Source organism: Lissotriton vulgaris, chromosome 1_1, assembly GCF_964263255.1.
Source record: "Lissotriton vulgaris chromosome 1_1, aLisVul1.2, whole genome shotgun sequence".
Lineage (NCBI taxonomy): Eukaryota > Metazoa > Chordata > Amphibia > Caudata > Salamandridae > Lissotriton > Lissotriton vulgaris.
Window position 1 is genome coordinate 1282946100 of NC_141685.1, and position 15352 is coordinate 1282961451.

The following is a 15352-nucleotide window of genomic DNA, read 5'->3' on the forward strand; positions in this document are numbered from 1 at the left end:
CTAGGAACCTGAATCAATATATCCATTTTATGCCCTTGTATGGCTATAATCAATAATATCCCTATAATGGCATAAGAATCAGATCCATATTTCAGTAAATCGCCCTTGCAGTCCACGGCACGGCAAAAGCTACTTCCTTAGATTCCTAGAAAGCACAACGAGTTCTTTCAACACACCAAACCTACAGCAACCTGGGAAATCCCCACTTGCTTTGTTTTGATTTGTAATAGAACTCCTGCGAGCACTGTAAGAACGGCCAGTTCTTAGTGACATCTTTATTGACGTCTTATGTCCAAACCTTACGTCAAACTCTGCACCTTTCAGGTATAAATATACCAACGTTGCCTTAAGAAAACACATGGTGGTGGTTCTGGAGCAGAGCAGCTAATCTACTTGCCGAGAGCCCAGCAGACGCGGAGAGCCCACGGACGCTGCCCCTCCTCTTTGACGGGCTGAGAAAGACGCTGTCTTTTCCCCTGCCGAGAAAATCCAGCTCCGGCGTTTCCAGCCTACCCTTGCGGGTGACTGGGATATCGAGTCCTGAGAGAGAGATACCAGACCTCCTACATTCTATTCCCAAGGTACAGTGCTGATTAAACCTTTAGAGAGAATTCTTGAGTCAGATTCTTGGCAAAACCAACTTGACTTAAACTGCTACTTCCTTACTCCTTCCCGCGTATTAGGCTTAGGTCAGGTACACCGGGGTAGGCGTATTTTAGAAGCACCAGTTGAGCACGTTAGCCTATGTATATATGTATGTATATATTTTATCCATTTTATCCATTTTAAAGTGTCTTATGGCTAAGAAACCATATCAATGCTTTTACAGTATTATTTCATAATACTCCTTTTACTGTACGTACTTTACTTTATATTAAGTATTGCAATTGTGGCAATTCATTTCTCTTGCATGAGAAGGAAGACTGCTCAATAAATAATATCTTTTATTGAAAACGCCCGTCTCTCTATTCTCTGCACTCTGGTGAAACTAAGAATGCACATCTGACTGAGTGAAATAGCTGTCTATTGTTTTCACACGACTCTAGAGATTTACTCTTATTCTGAGGGAGCAAAGTTGTCATGTTTATCCGGTTGTCGGAAACTGAATCCCTTCTTTTCTGAGCCAGGGAAGCTGATCCCTTCCTATTCATTCAAGAAAGTTTCCAGTGACCTCTGAGCTAGCTGGCGCAAACCTAAATTAAGTTTAACATAGTCAGTAGAGACCTAGATGACCTCAGTCCTACATCTACACTGCTGTTTATGTTATTCCAATGCGCAGAGCCTATTGGGAAAATAGGAACTACACTACATGGCACCCAACGTTTGGTAAGGCGATAAAACTAACGCAAGACGTTAGAGTAACTCAGTCGTGCTTTTTCACACAGACCCTTTTCCCGTAAATACTCCAATAGATGTCCGGAGCGGGTGAAAGGTTAAAATCCGCCGGAACTTAGTAGGAAGAGATTCCTATGTAGAGTTTTTGGTTTAGTCAACGTTGAAGGATACAGTGTTCCAAAATATTGTGCACCTAATCTTTTGTCTCCTTGAAACTTGATCTGCAACAAAAAAGAAACAAAAAAACTTTCTGGCAGTAAAAACGCCACAGAGTGAAGACGAAAGGGAAGCAGCTAGATTAGCAGCCCAACTAATGGATGATGACACGAGTCTCCTACAGAATGACCGGAATGCTATCCTCATTCCGGTCAACATAAGAAAAACTATAACTTTAAAACTTATAGAAAACGGACTGACATCACGAGGTGGTACAGTCATTTTTGTGATAGAGGCACACGAATATCGGCAGACAGAGGTATTCTATTCATGGATAAACTTTCCAGCGGCAAACGTTACAACACACGAGTTCCACTATTACAAAATAGAGGAACCTCCGAAAGAATACACTCCTTTCGAGGATGTGGGAATTCCACTAAATTACCAAGAGCACCTGCTCTGGTTTAAAGGCGCCCTAAAACATAATGATCACATCACCAGGCTCGGTCCATTAGGTTGACCAGGAGCAACGTGGCTGGTCCTAGCTAGCTACACACCACATCCAGACATCGAAAAAATGTCAGACAAAGAACTTTTAGCCCAGCTAAAATTACTAATTAAAATTCATGGACAATTAGTCCAATATGTAATGCGGACTGCAACAGTCCAACCAGCTATTAACATTCCAAAGCTGAACCCTCATCAGGGAAACACAAACAAAATTACACCACAGAACATACAATCATGTCTTGGTAAAACACCCACAAAACGGGAACAAATTCCATTCTGGCTAGCACAAAAGATAACTCAAATAGATGCAGTATTCCCGAATACTACCTCTAGTGAGAAACACAGAATTCTGACTATCTGCCTTCCAATGGGGGTCGCACCACATGTGGAGGACTGTGACACTTGGTGCACAGTCTTTGCTTCCATTTACAGAAAAACACATGGTGTTCCGTCTCTGGCGGTAATACCAGATGTGCTAAGACAAATTCAAAATGAATACGGTCCAGAACCTTATTTAACTCTTGGTATGAAATTACTGAAAGACTTCAAGCAGGTCTCTGCTATATTATTAGCCAACATAAAAGGAGAAGCAGCATCTGTGGCGATCCGCCAGAAATTGAAAGAAACAGATATAGCAGACCAACCAATTGAACTTGCCAGAATCATAGAAAAATACTATGAAGAACTAGGTAGAGATAGTTTGGGTGGGAAACCGGTAAAACCCCAACTACTTGAAAATCCTGAAAAGATATTTATTAAAAATAATCTAAACACTCCAAAAAAGAGCTGGGATGGAAATAAACAATCCACTCCCAAAGAAAAAAGATTCCAGTCCAGAGGAAGGTCTCCTCGGCGGAGGGAAAGAACTCCGAACCGAGAACACCAGTCTCCCCAAAGGGAGCCCTCTGAGAAAAGATACAACCTTAGAAATAGAGATAATTTGAAAAAGCCTGATAGATATCAAAATATTGATACACGTCCCCTCTCGATCTTTTCGCAGAAATCGGAAAGAAGAGGACGGTCAGAACACAGGGAAGAGCACGTCAAGTCCAAAGACAAGGAACCTGCTTAAAGTAAAAAATTACAATTTCCAAGAAAGAAGGTAGCCAGTATTAAAATAATCGAACATGCCGAGGATACTGAGGACACAGCTGAAAAACGGAGAGTGGGCACAGACAATGCTAGACAGCGCAGCAGAAGTCACCATAGCTCTCAAGATCCCGATGAATCATCTGGAGACAGTGGACACGAATGAATACATTCAGGTGGAAACTGCAGATACCAGAGTTAGCGAACCTCATAAAATATACGAAATAACGCTGCGTATAGAGGGAGATAAGACTAGGAAGGTAAGGGGTCTGTTTTGGGATAACCTCTCAAAAGGCTATGACATCCTATTAGCTGAAAAAGACTGGCCACCAGAGTTTGTAAGGGAGTGCCCTCATGGCAAAGAAATGATTATGCCTGCCTTCTCAAATCATATTCCAATACATAGAAAATACATATAGGCCAGAAAATGGGCAGTAGCTCAAGCACCTGCATTATATAAGAATCATGTAGGATGGGATGAGGACTCTCCTCCTCACAAAATCCAGTTAAAAAGTCAACCGACTGCACAAAGACAGTACCCAATTAAGCAAGAAGCGAAAAAACAGGTCAGGGAGATCTTAGATCAACGTGAATACTAAGGGGTGATTGAAACATGCACCTCTCAAATGAACAATCCTTTGTTTCCTGTCTCCAAACCAGACGATTCATATCGTCTAGTCTTGGACTAACAGACACCTTAACTCATGTTGCAAAACATTTGCGGTACAAAATTCGCACAGTGCGGCACTAATGAATAACATAGTTAGCAAAAAATACAAAACAACATTAGACATTTCTAATGGATTCTTTTGTCAAAACATTGCACGGGAAAGCAGGTATTTAACTGCTTTCTCAATAATGGGGTCACAGAAAAATTTCTGTCGACTCCCACAGGGATTCAAGAATAGCCCAGGATTATTCTCAGCAAGAGAAACAGAGTTACTACAAATGTATGATGATGAGGCATTATCTTATGTCGATGACATCTATCTCACAGATGACGACTTGGATACTCACTTGAAAAGAGTGAACACCATAATACTTGGGTTCGCAGCAGAGGGTTACAAATTCAACTTTAAAAAGTCACGAATTGCCCATCTAACTGTCCTATTTTTAGGAAATGAATTATCAAGTGAAGGCAAAAGCCTAGCAGACAACTTCTTAGAGATGTGTGCTGTACTCCAAGCACCAAAAACGCTGAAGAACTTACAATCGATACTAGGCTTCCTGAATTTCGGAAGAACTTACATTCTAAATTATGCAGAGAGGGTTAAACCTCTCTACGAATTAATAAAACCTGATTTCAAACCAATAAATTGGACTCAAAAACACACAGAAATTTTGAGATCACTGCAAACAGACATGTTAGCTAAAACAAAATTAGAAACACGCGACAATACACGCAACCTTGTAATCCGAGTCATCCCAGGAAGATGCGGATTCACGTACCTGACCTCTAATGAGGGAGAAACGGTACCAATAGCATACAAATCACATTTGTACACACAAGCAGAAAAAACATTCAGTCTTACTGTAAAGGCGGTTCAGACGGCTATAGCAAAAGAAAGAGCCCTAGCCCAAGGCAAAAGAATAACTGTTTTTACAGCAGAATCAGCCTTTGAGGCATTATTCAGCCCAGTTAATCTAAAAACGGTGGCACTAAATCCAAAATGGATACTGTGGGAAAATTCTCTTGCTGCAGAAGACGTGACATACTATTTTGTCCCGAACATGAAAAAACTGAATGATTTGAAATATAAAGAAGAATATCCTCTGCCAATCGAAATTCTGCCGCTCCAACAGTACTCTGGTATAATCTATACGGACAGATTTGTACAGCATTACAATGTAGATGATAAATCCTACAATGCAGCCTGCGCGATTGTTAAAGGTCGCTGGCTCTGCGGTAAATTCAGACCGAAAATAACAAAAACTGAATCACTGAGAAACTGTTCGGCTCAGCTAGCTGAAATCAGATCTTTAAAGATGGCGCTTGAAAATGCCGATCGTGAATTCCCGACACTAATAGTGTGCGATTCGCATTTCTGCGTCAGATCTTACAATAATGATTTGCAGAACTGGGTTCAAAACGATTACAAAGATGACACAGGTGCCACAATCAAGCATAAAATGCTTTGGAAACAGGTAGTTCTTTCACAAAAAGAACTACAAAAGACTCACGTGATACACATTCTGAGTCATCAACGTGATGGCTTTCACGTTGCAGGGAATTCATTGGCTAATACAGCCACAGCGGAAGCAAGTAAACCGGCTTCCGTAGCCACAAAAAAGCTTTCAGAAAAATACATAGACGGGGAAACCATGCTGGCGGTAAAAACGTCTTCAAAAGGCAACTGTGCAGCACTACCCGTGAACTATCCACTCAATTATAAATACGTAATTGACTCAAACTCTGTTCCTTTTACTCAAATCCCTGGAGTGGGGGATAGAGTAATTCCAAACATGAACAGGAGAGTCTTATTAATAGCAGACGCACATATGGGTGCTGGTCCAAGGCACAAACAGATCAAGGAATCTCTGACAGAATTACAATCAGAATACTGGTGGCCGGGGATGAGCCTGCAACATTATAAATTTGCAAAAAACTGTCAAGACTGCAACAGAGATCGCAGTAACGAGCCAACCTGAGTATTGCCTTGGCCATTTCTGTAGTTAGCATAAGGCTACCTATATGAAAAATCCTGCGTCCCATTAATTCCTTTTAAGACTAGGTTCACTTAAAGATGTGGCCCCAGCGCTCGGCTGGCGTCAGAACTGTTATAAAAGATTTGCGAATCTTTATCGGCACATACGCAATTGCCATGCTACATTATGACCAGGGTCCTGCTTTTAGCTCTCAAGCTTATAAGGAGGCCATGACCAGCATGGGCATTGAGTTGCGGTACTCTTGTCCCTTCCATCCTGAGGGAAATGGGATTGTGGAAAGAAAAAACCGAGACATAAAGCAATCTATAACGGCAAAGGTACTAGGTTCGGGTGATGGGTGGATCCAGCATTTAATAAGTGTCCAACGTAGTCTTAACAATCTGCCAAGAAATTCTCTAAAAGGTTTTAGCCCGTACGAACTATTGTTCGGAACTAGAATGTATATTCAGGATTTAGATAGTCAGACTTCAGTGGTAGAAGATAAGAAAAAATGCTTTGACATCAAAGATCGTTTGGCTGTTTTACAGGACTTAAATAAAACAAGAAAAGCCCTGAGCATAAATAATATGATGTCAGATCTAGTAATGTCAGCAAAATTCACAGAACATGATTATTTACAGGGTTCATCGAACTATGAACAAATGTATTGATATAGCCACTATGCACATCACTATTTGCATAAATCTGCTCAACCTAGAAATGTTTTTAAATATAATCAATGGGAACATTGTGCAACTCCACCTAAAAGCAGTTCGAAAACATTTTATGAGAAATTCCCATACTTCTCAGGGTTTAACACAAGTGATGCAGAAACATTTTATTACAAACTGTTAGATAAAACAGGGATAAAAACTATGTTGACAAATACTAAACTGATTTATTCGGAAACATTTTATGAAAAAATGATTACATTTGGTTTTGATTTCTGGAAAAACAACATTGAAACAAAAACCATCTGGGGTACAAAAGAATGGCAGGTCCAAGGATTAGAAGCATTATTTTGAGCCTGCATGATCCCAGAACAAATAATGTTCTTGAATGACACCATTCAACAAACTACCTGTCTTTGCCTGGCCAAGATCAAAGACTTAAACAAACTGTCTATTCCAAATCCAATGCCTGATAATACAACCACAGATATTGAGATAGACGTATCCCAAATTTAAACATCAAAACAGAACACATCCTGATTGGAAAAAGTGGTTAATCTGGCCAACAGACACAAATAAATGTCAAGATAGATTCCTGAACAAAATACAGGGGTTAAAAATGACCAGACCAGACCCTAGATACTCACAGAGACAACATCCAGGGATAGTAACAACATACACTGTAGGGAAATTATGCCTTGAATGGCTACAGACATCCACACTGGCAGAAATTAAGCAACACTTGACTTTACTTAAAGACGGTGCTGACTTGCACGATTTCATAATGGGACCACGCAAACAGCGTCAAAAACGTTTCAAGGCGGCCAGTATATACGCTGCGTACAACGAAGCTTGGAAAGTGACTCAAATTGAGACAGCAGAGAAAATACGAGAAATTGATCGTATTAATTTGGAAAAATCACTTTCTGTTGTGGACAATGGGTTAATGACTCTGTCCTCCAGAATATATTCACTGGACAGTATTGTATAATCTGCTATAGATATAATAGACCAGGACTTACTAATGTTACAACACCGTCAGTCCCAATTACTTTCTTTTGTACAGCTAGGCTGGACGTTGCAAAATCTGCGTTCAGGCTATGTGCCTTGGCGTTTAATCAACACAACGTCATTGTTCTCTATCTTTAACCTTACTGATAAACAAATCAGTTTGGCACAAAAAGGAGCAGACTATAAGATTCTGAGCATTGAAAAACATGAGAGATTACCATTGACAATGTCAGAAAGACCTGTCATTGAATGGATAATACACGGAATAATCACAATTCCGATACCAACTTTCCAAGTTAAAAAATGCCAAGAGTATATACCAGCAGGCCAGTATGAAAGGTTGGGTAAAGGGTACATTAAGTCATCATGGAAATTACCTTATACACATACATGTTATAGTGACAAAAAACAGAATGTATTTCTTAGTGGTAATAATTGTAAAAGATCACTAAGTGGTATACTTCTGTGCCAAGGTATTAATTTACATGGGGCCTGTGAGGGAACTTCAAATAACCTTTCATGCCACCAGCACGGCACACCTGCAGCACAAATAGAGCCATTCTTTAGACAACTTTCTAACGGGAGTTACGTTCTAATAACGGATCACAGCTGTTGTGGCATGGTGCCAGGGAAAGCATATCTCGTAAGCGTTAGTTCCATGGTCACTTGCTGTATGCAAGCATTGTATCCAAACGTCCCTACTGATTCAGAGGCGGCGATTTGGCCTCCCTTGAATATCTCTTCTATACGAATTGATACTTTAAGCAGAATGAAGTCTGTGCTTTTACAGACAACAGTGCCTATTTTGTCATCAAAAGAAACGTATGATCTTCAAGTTGCAAGGACAACGGCAGAGATACATACACTTTTATCAACTAATTGCCCCGTGCATTTCGTAGAAATGCTAAGCCAAATCCTAAATATGTCAGATGCCAGTGGTATCGCACATGTATTTAAGACAATTTTTTCGGGACTGTTAACACCTTTCGAAGCAGTCCTGGGCATCTTTCCCAATTTTGTCCATTCGGTCTTTGGCGGCCTACCACTACTTTTGGGACTCGTAGCATGAATTTTATTTTTGACCCTTCTGCTCCGATATGGCAAGCCAAAACGCAGACATGACTCCAGCAACAATGGAAGAAACGATCCTAGCTATACGCTACCGGGACCGCATAACTAAAGTCCTTGGATTAGCCGGCTAAGAGATCTGAATATGACCTGTTTTCTTTCATTCAGACCTATATGGCAGAACTGCATCTTACCTGTGCTTCGATGTATGCTATGCGGAGAAGAATGCATGTTGGACACCTGTCTTACACTACAATCAGCAGTACCAATGGATATCGATACTTTGCTAAGTCCTGTAACAGCTCATGCATCGTGTTGTCCCCAGCGGTTACCAATCCTGATGACGGCATTCGTTGAAACTTCACCACTACGAGTAGGTGGGAGTGAAGCAAGAAATTAGAGCAACATCACCCAGGTTCGACCTTCTGTGAGCATTGCTGATCCTGACACCGATGATAGCAATCATTCTCACGACTGCCCGGTTACAGCATTTTCAACCATGGTCGAACTTTCACCTGAAGCTGTAGACTGTTTTTTTGCACATCTATCTGAAGTAATGTTCTCCCCTGAACCGAAAGAATAACTTTTAAGCAAACCGGCACACAGCGTTCCCCTGAACTCTGAATTTGGCCTTCAGCTTTGATAAACAAAAGCTACTGAAAACATTTGGAACTATTTTTTCCCCTGAAAACGAAATTATTTTTTCCAAAATTCCAAAATATTTACCTTTTTTTGGCACATGTACTCTGCTTACAGTAGAACTATTCATAAAGAACAGAGCTTCTATTTTTAGTAATTCTAGAGACAAAATATTACCTCAGCCTCTAGCAGACTTACAAGTAATTTCATTTATATGTGATGAAATAGTCTCGACCTTCTTTTCTGTATTAAGAGATATTTCATGTGTAATTTTCGCAAATCGTTCAGCTAAATATATATGCATCCTTTTTTTAGTGAATGATTACACTGCTTAAAAACGTACAGTACCTATAATCTTTCGTGTATTTCGCATACACCATTTCGAATGCAAAATGTATTTTGGGGTGGGTTGGAATACACATGCACCTTTATTGCTTAGTTTTAGTAATTTATGGACATTAGATCGTGGAGTGGGTATTGTGTTTTTATCTAGGAACCTGAATCAATATTACCATTTTATGCCCTTGTACGGCTATAATCAATAATATCCCTATAATGGCATAAGAATCAGATCCATATTTCAGTAAATCCCCCTTGCAGTCCAAGGCACGGCAAAAGCTACTTCCTTAGATTCCTAGAAAGCACAACGAGTTCTTTCAACACACCAAACCTCCAGCAACCTGGGAAATCCCCACTTGCTTTGTTTTGATTTGTAATAGAACTCCTGCGAGCACTGTAAGAACGGCCAGTTCTTAGTGACATCTTTATTGACGTCTTATGTCCAAACCTTACGTCCAACTCGGCACCTTTCAGGTATAAATATACCAACGTTGCCTTAAGCAAACACACGGATGGTGGTTCTGGAGCAGAGCACCTAATCTACTTGCTGAGAGCCCAGCAGACGCGGAGAGCCCACGGACGTTGCCCCTCCTCTTTGACGCGCTGAGAAAGACGCTGTCTTTTCTCCTGCCGAGAAAATCCAGCTCCGCCGTTTCCAGCCTACCCTTGCGGGTGACTGGGATATCGAGTCCTGAGAGAGAGATACTAGACCTCCTACATTCTATTCCCACGGTACAGTTCTGACTAAACCCTTAGAGAGAATTCTTGAGTCAGATTCTTGGCAAAACCAACTTGACTTAAACTGCTACTTCCTTATTCCTTCCCGCGTATTAGGCTTAGGTCAGGTACACCGGGGTAGGCGTATTTTAGAAGCACCAGTTAAGCACGTTAGCCTATGTATATATGTATGTATATATTTTATCCATTTTAAAGTGTCTTATGGCTAAGAAACCATATCAATGCTTTTACAGTATTATTTCATAATACTCCTTTTACTGTACGTACTTTACTTTATATTAAGTATTGCAATTGTGGCAATTCATTTCTCTTGCATGAGAAGGAAGACTGCTCAATAAATAATATATTTTATTGAAAACGCCTGTCTCTCTATTCTCTGCACTCTGGTGAAACTAAGAATGCACATCTGACTGAGTGAAATAGCTGTCTATTGTTTTCACACAACTCTAGAGATTTACTCTTATTCTGAGGGAGCGAAGTTGTAATGTTTATGCGGTTGTCGGAAACGGAATCCCTTCTTGTCTGAGCCAGGGAAGCTGATCCCTTCCAATTCATTCAAGAACGTTTCCAGTGACCTCTGAGCTAGCTGGCGCAAACCAAAATTAAGTCTAACATAGTCAGTAGAGACCTAGATGACCTCAGTCCTACGTCTACACTGCTGTTTATCTTATTCCAATGCGCAGAGCCTATTGGGAAAATAGGAACTACACTACAGTTATAGGGGCAGAAAGGATCCCATTCATAAATATGTGCACGTGAGGCTTGAAAATAAGACTTGTATTTGTTTAATGTAAACCTCTCCCACTCACCGCAGCACCGCCAACATAAAGAGCCATTCTACAGACTCAAAAGCTTTTTCGGCGTCTAGGAACACCGCTGCTGCTTGAATCACTGGATCTATTAGGGCATGGGTACTCACAAACTTTCTGTCGGGGCCAAAAATATAGTGTGGTTTGTGGCAGAGGGCGGAACCGGTAGGAGTGGGGTCAGTGGGGGGCGGGGTTAGAGTTAAAAAAAATCAATCCTGTTTCAAGACATTAGACAATGCGACAATGCTGTGTTTCAAAAGCAGATGTAACAACAAAGAGCACATTTTGATAATACATTTTTATTAGCAGATAATAACAATCTTAAGAGGCATTGCATAGCTTCACAACCAAAAAAGAATTCCTTTCTGTGTAATACAGTTTGGAGCACTAAATGACATTTATTTAGGTCAATTATATCCCCAGCTCACCATACATTGCATTCAAACCAAAACATAACATTTGATGTATCTAAATAATTTTTATTAAAAAAGTTATTTTCATATACTCAGTATAGACACTTTATCACAAGTAAAAATAAAATCATATAGTTTTTTTTCAAAACAACATTATGCATATATTCACTAAACACAATACATGATTCTCAATACATAATAAAAATAACCAATTAAAAGCAGTTTGTCGACGCGTTTCGGTGCTTCGTTGTTTGGAACACCTTCCTCAGGACTATATTAAAACATCTTCTTTCTAAAAATAGATACATAATATCTGTTAGTTTACAATGTATGGGGAAGTTTATGTTTTTACTCATGAGCAGTTGGGGGCAAAGATCTTAAGTTTATCTTACATTTATGGCAATTTTATTTTGCGGTACCAGTTTTAATCCGGGAGTTGTGTTGATAATAAAGAGTCCCCTTCCACTCTGCTATATCGTCAGAGGATCTGTATATAAAATAACATTGTTTTAGAATTCAATAAACAGTAGTTGGAATAGAAAGTTTAGTAAACCGGGACATCTAACATTGTCGCTTACTTATAGTTTGCGCAGGACCATCCGAGTCAATGAATGGACTCTTTCAAGCTTTATATTTGCTGCTTCCGATTTTTGATTTGGCCAATCCTAATTCTTTGTTCCTTATGGATTCGCATGTGGATCTTCCCTCTTTAATAATTGAGGTGATCAGCAACGTCTGAATAAACAGTATATGGTGTCAGTGGAGGTATTGCGTACTTTTTAAATACATATGTACATATAAGCCCTCAAGCACATTTGTGGATATTATGTCTTACACAAATGCTTGTAATCATCATTGAGGAAATGGATAAATAGATTCCCTGCTCCTTCATAATCTCATATTTCATATTTAATAAAGCCCGTAGATGGGTAGGCGGTAAATAGCAAAGATCATTTTTAAATGTTACATTTTTCAAAAACAGTACTTTTAACGAACTAGTCCATACTAGTATACTACGTTTAAGGACAGTACTTTACGCTGTCTGAAAGGCACACCCCTCTGGAGTGGGTTCCTCAGACTACAAACGTATTGAAAGGCGGCTAAAGAAAAGGTCTAGACCAACAAGTAAACCCCCTTTCCATTATTGCTATTCAAATGCCTTTTGCCTCTCAGACTACAAACGTGGTTAGAAAGGCGGCTAAAAAAAGGTTCTAAACTAATAAATAAGCCCCCTATGATTATTGCGGTTCGAGTACCTCTTACCTCTCATGAAGACGAACGCTCCGCCTGCCCGGTCTCCCTGGTTGCCCGTGTCAGAATGAACTTGCAGTTTGTTGTCTGCGACGGACGGACTCACAGGCATGAGACCGGATCTTGACTCGACGCCCGCGACCCGGCAGCCAGCCCGCTTTTCAATGGATGTCTCGGAGGTGTATCTTGACCCGGCGATGGAAGCAGTGTTTGCCCCTATTGAAGTGGATCTACCTGACTGTACTGTGCCTGGTCACCCCACGGAACCGTTGGAACACCTGATTGTGTATCCCCCGGAACATTTACATGTCGTCTCCATTTTGGATCCTTCCACGTTCTATCCTTTGCTGTTTCGGACCGTGTCGACTCCCCTCCCCTGTCGGTCTTTCAAGATGGCGGATGGGGTAAAACTTGGCTTCGGAGGCGGGGAGGGTCAACATTGGTACCAGCCATCTACATCGGGCCCTGCCGTTCTTTTCTCATCTGTGTACTCCTGTTCGGTAGACTTTGACAGTACTTTGTGGGAAGTGCTTTCCTTAATTGATGACTTCAGTGAATTTGATCGACGGGGCCAGGGTTTAGGTTCTTCTCCGAGTCTCTCATTGTGGCATTATGTTTAACGGGATTGTTTATTATTGACCTAACGGAGTCCGGGGCGGGGCTTGCTACGACGGGGGAAGGAGACCGGGAGCCCGTAGAACTATGCCCTCCTCCGATTTCCCTCATTGTGTGGGGTTCTTTGTCTTTTCCTTTCTTTCCCTTTCTACTATATTTCGGGTTCTGGTTACTGGGTGGTGGCCGTAGTCATCAGCAGGGGTGCAAGGTGGGGGGGTGTGGGGGTGGGTGTTTCGTTTTTATTTTTGTTCTATGGCCTCTTTTCTTCCTTCTCTTCCCTTGCCTTTTCTTTCTTTTTCCTTTTCCGGGTTAGTGTAGTGGGTTCGGCTTTCCTTACATCCTTGTTTCTACATCTGTACCTTGACTTTTCTGAGGCTCTGGTGCTGTGGGGCGGACAATAATGATGGCGTAGACGAATAATAGTGTGCTACTTATCCTGATGTCGTATGTCTTAATGCCGCTGACCTACATGATAGCGAACTTACTTTGGACACGTTGTTTTTTTGCTCGCCCCCTTTTGTGATCCGAGACACTGTACGACACCTGATCCTTTCAACTTTTTATATGTAAAATGAAAACCTCTTATCCTGTTTCCGAGTTGAACTGCTTTAGCAACCGATGTGCTTTGTGGATGGAGTTCCTATGCTCCCCAGGGAGGATGGGTCTGACGTTGGATTGTAATAACGTACTGAAATACCTAGCGGCCAGCCCTGGGGGTTATAGGCCAGTGTCTATATTTGATTGCAAATGTTAAATAAAGGTTTTAAAAAAAAAAAATTGCTCAATGTCAGTATCTTGCTCTTCCCCCATGGCACCCACCTCTTGATCCTGGCAGGGGCGTCCTCATCAGGTATCCTAGTTGACCTACGTTGATCAAAGCTCAGTTTTGGCTTGTTTTTGTCCGGTTTCCCCATTGTGCTGTGTTCGCAGTTTCAGCAGGCCAGGATATAAGCCTATCGCTTGCAATCAGACTTTAGTCACAGGTAGAGGAACTTATATTTATCTGCACGCCAGAGCCTCTTCAAGCGTGCAGCTCTCTGGTTGCATGAGCGGCCCATTGCTCACATCGCGCTGGGCCCTTAATCTGGTCTAATCGCTTCCGTTTGTGGCATGGGTCCAGCTGCCCAGGTCGCGCTCTTGCCAATGTTTATCTGCACGGCGGGAGCATGTGTACAGGTTGCCGGCCGCACAATGGCTAGGGGGTCGATATGGTTTGGGGCCAGGTGGCGCAGCGACTCCTCGCCGGCTCACCTCCGTTACGGGCATTTCGTCCCTAATCCTGCCGCAGCATGCACTTCCGCCGTGCCCATGCCTCGCCAGCAGTTCGGTAGGAGAGCGTATCAGGGCGCCGCTCAGCGCCCGGGGCCAGCGCAGCGTTCGGGTCCTCCTGAGACACCCAAGGGAGGGTGCGGGTCCCGCAGAAGCGGGAAGGTTATGCAGTGCTCACCGTGAGGCGGAGCCAGGCCTCAGTTTCCCCCAAGGCCTCCGAGGGAACAGGCCATGGCAGCGTCTTATCGCATCCGGACTGATCCTCCGCCGATCCTCACCCAGGAAAGACAGCCCGCGATGCCTGAGGGTATTGTTACTCGGTATCTGTTGTCTTTAGCAGGCAGCAATGACAGTTAAAGGATATTTCATGATATTATTGAGGCCGGTACTGGGAGAGCTCTCAAGGTACAGCCATCTTGTAGTCAGGCAAGCTCCGCCCCAAGCCAATGTAGCATTGACTCGGATTTCAGGATGCAGGGAATTCCATATTCTTGAGACAGCACCGGAGAATGCCCAGTTGAAAGTTTTCCTCTTAAATGTCTGTGGCTTGAGTAGTAAGGATAAAGTGCTTCTTGAGGATCTAGCTCCTCCAGATAGCTCCAGTTTTTGTGCCATGTACCTCAGGTGTTGGAGTGTAAAGCTTTGTGTGTCATGCAAGCAATTTTTAGTTGAATTCTTCCTTCGAGAGAGAGCCAGTTTAAAGATTTCAGATCGGGTGTGATGTGGTTGTAGCATTTGGATCTGGTAATGAGCCTAGCAGCTGAGTTAAGGGAGGCCCTAAGGGTGGCCAACT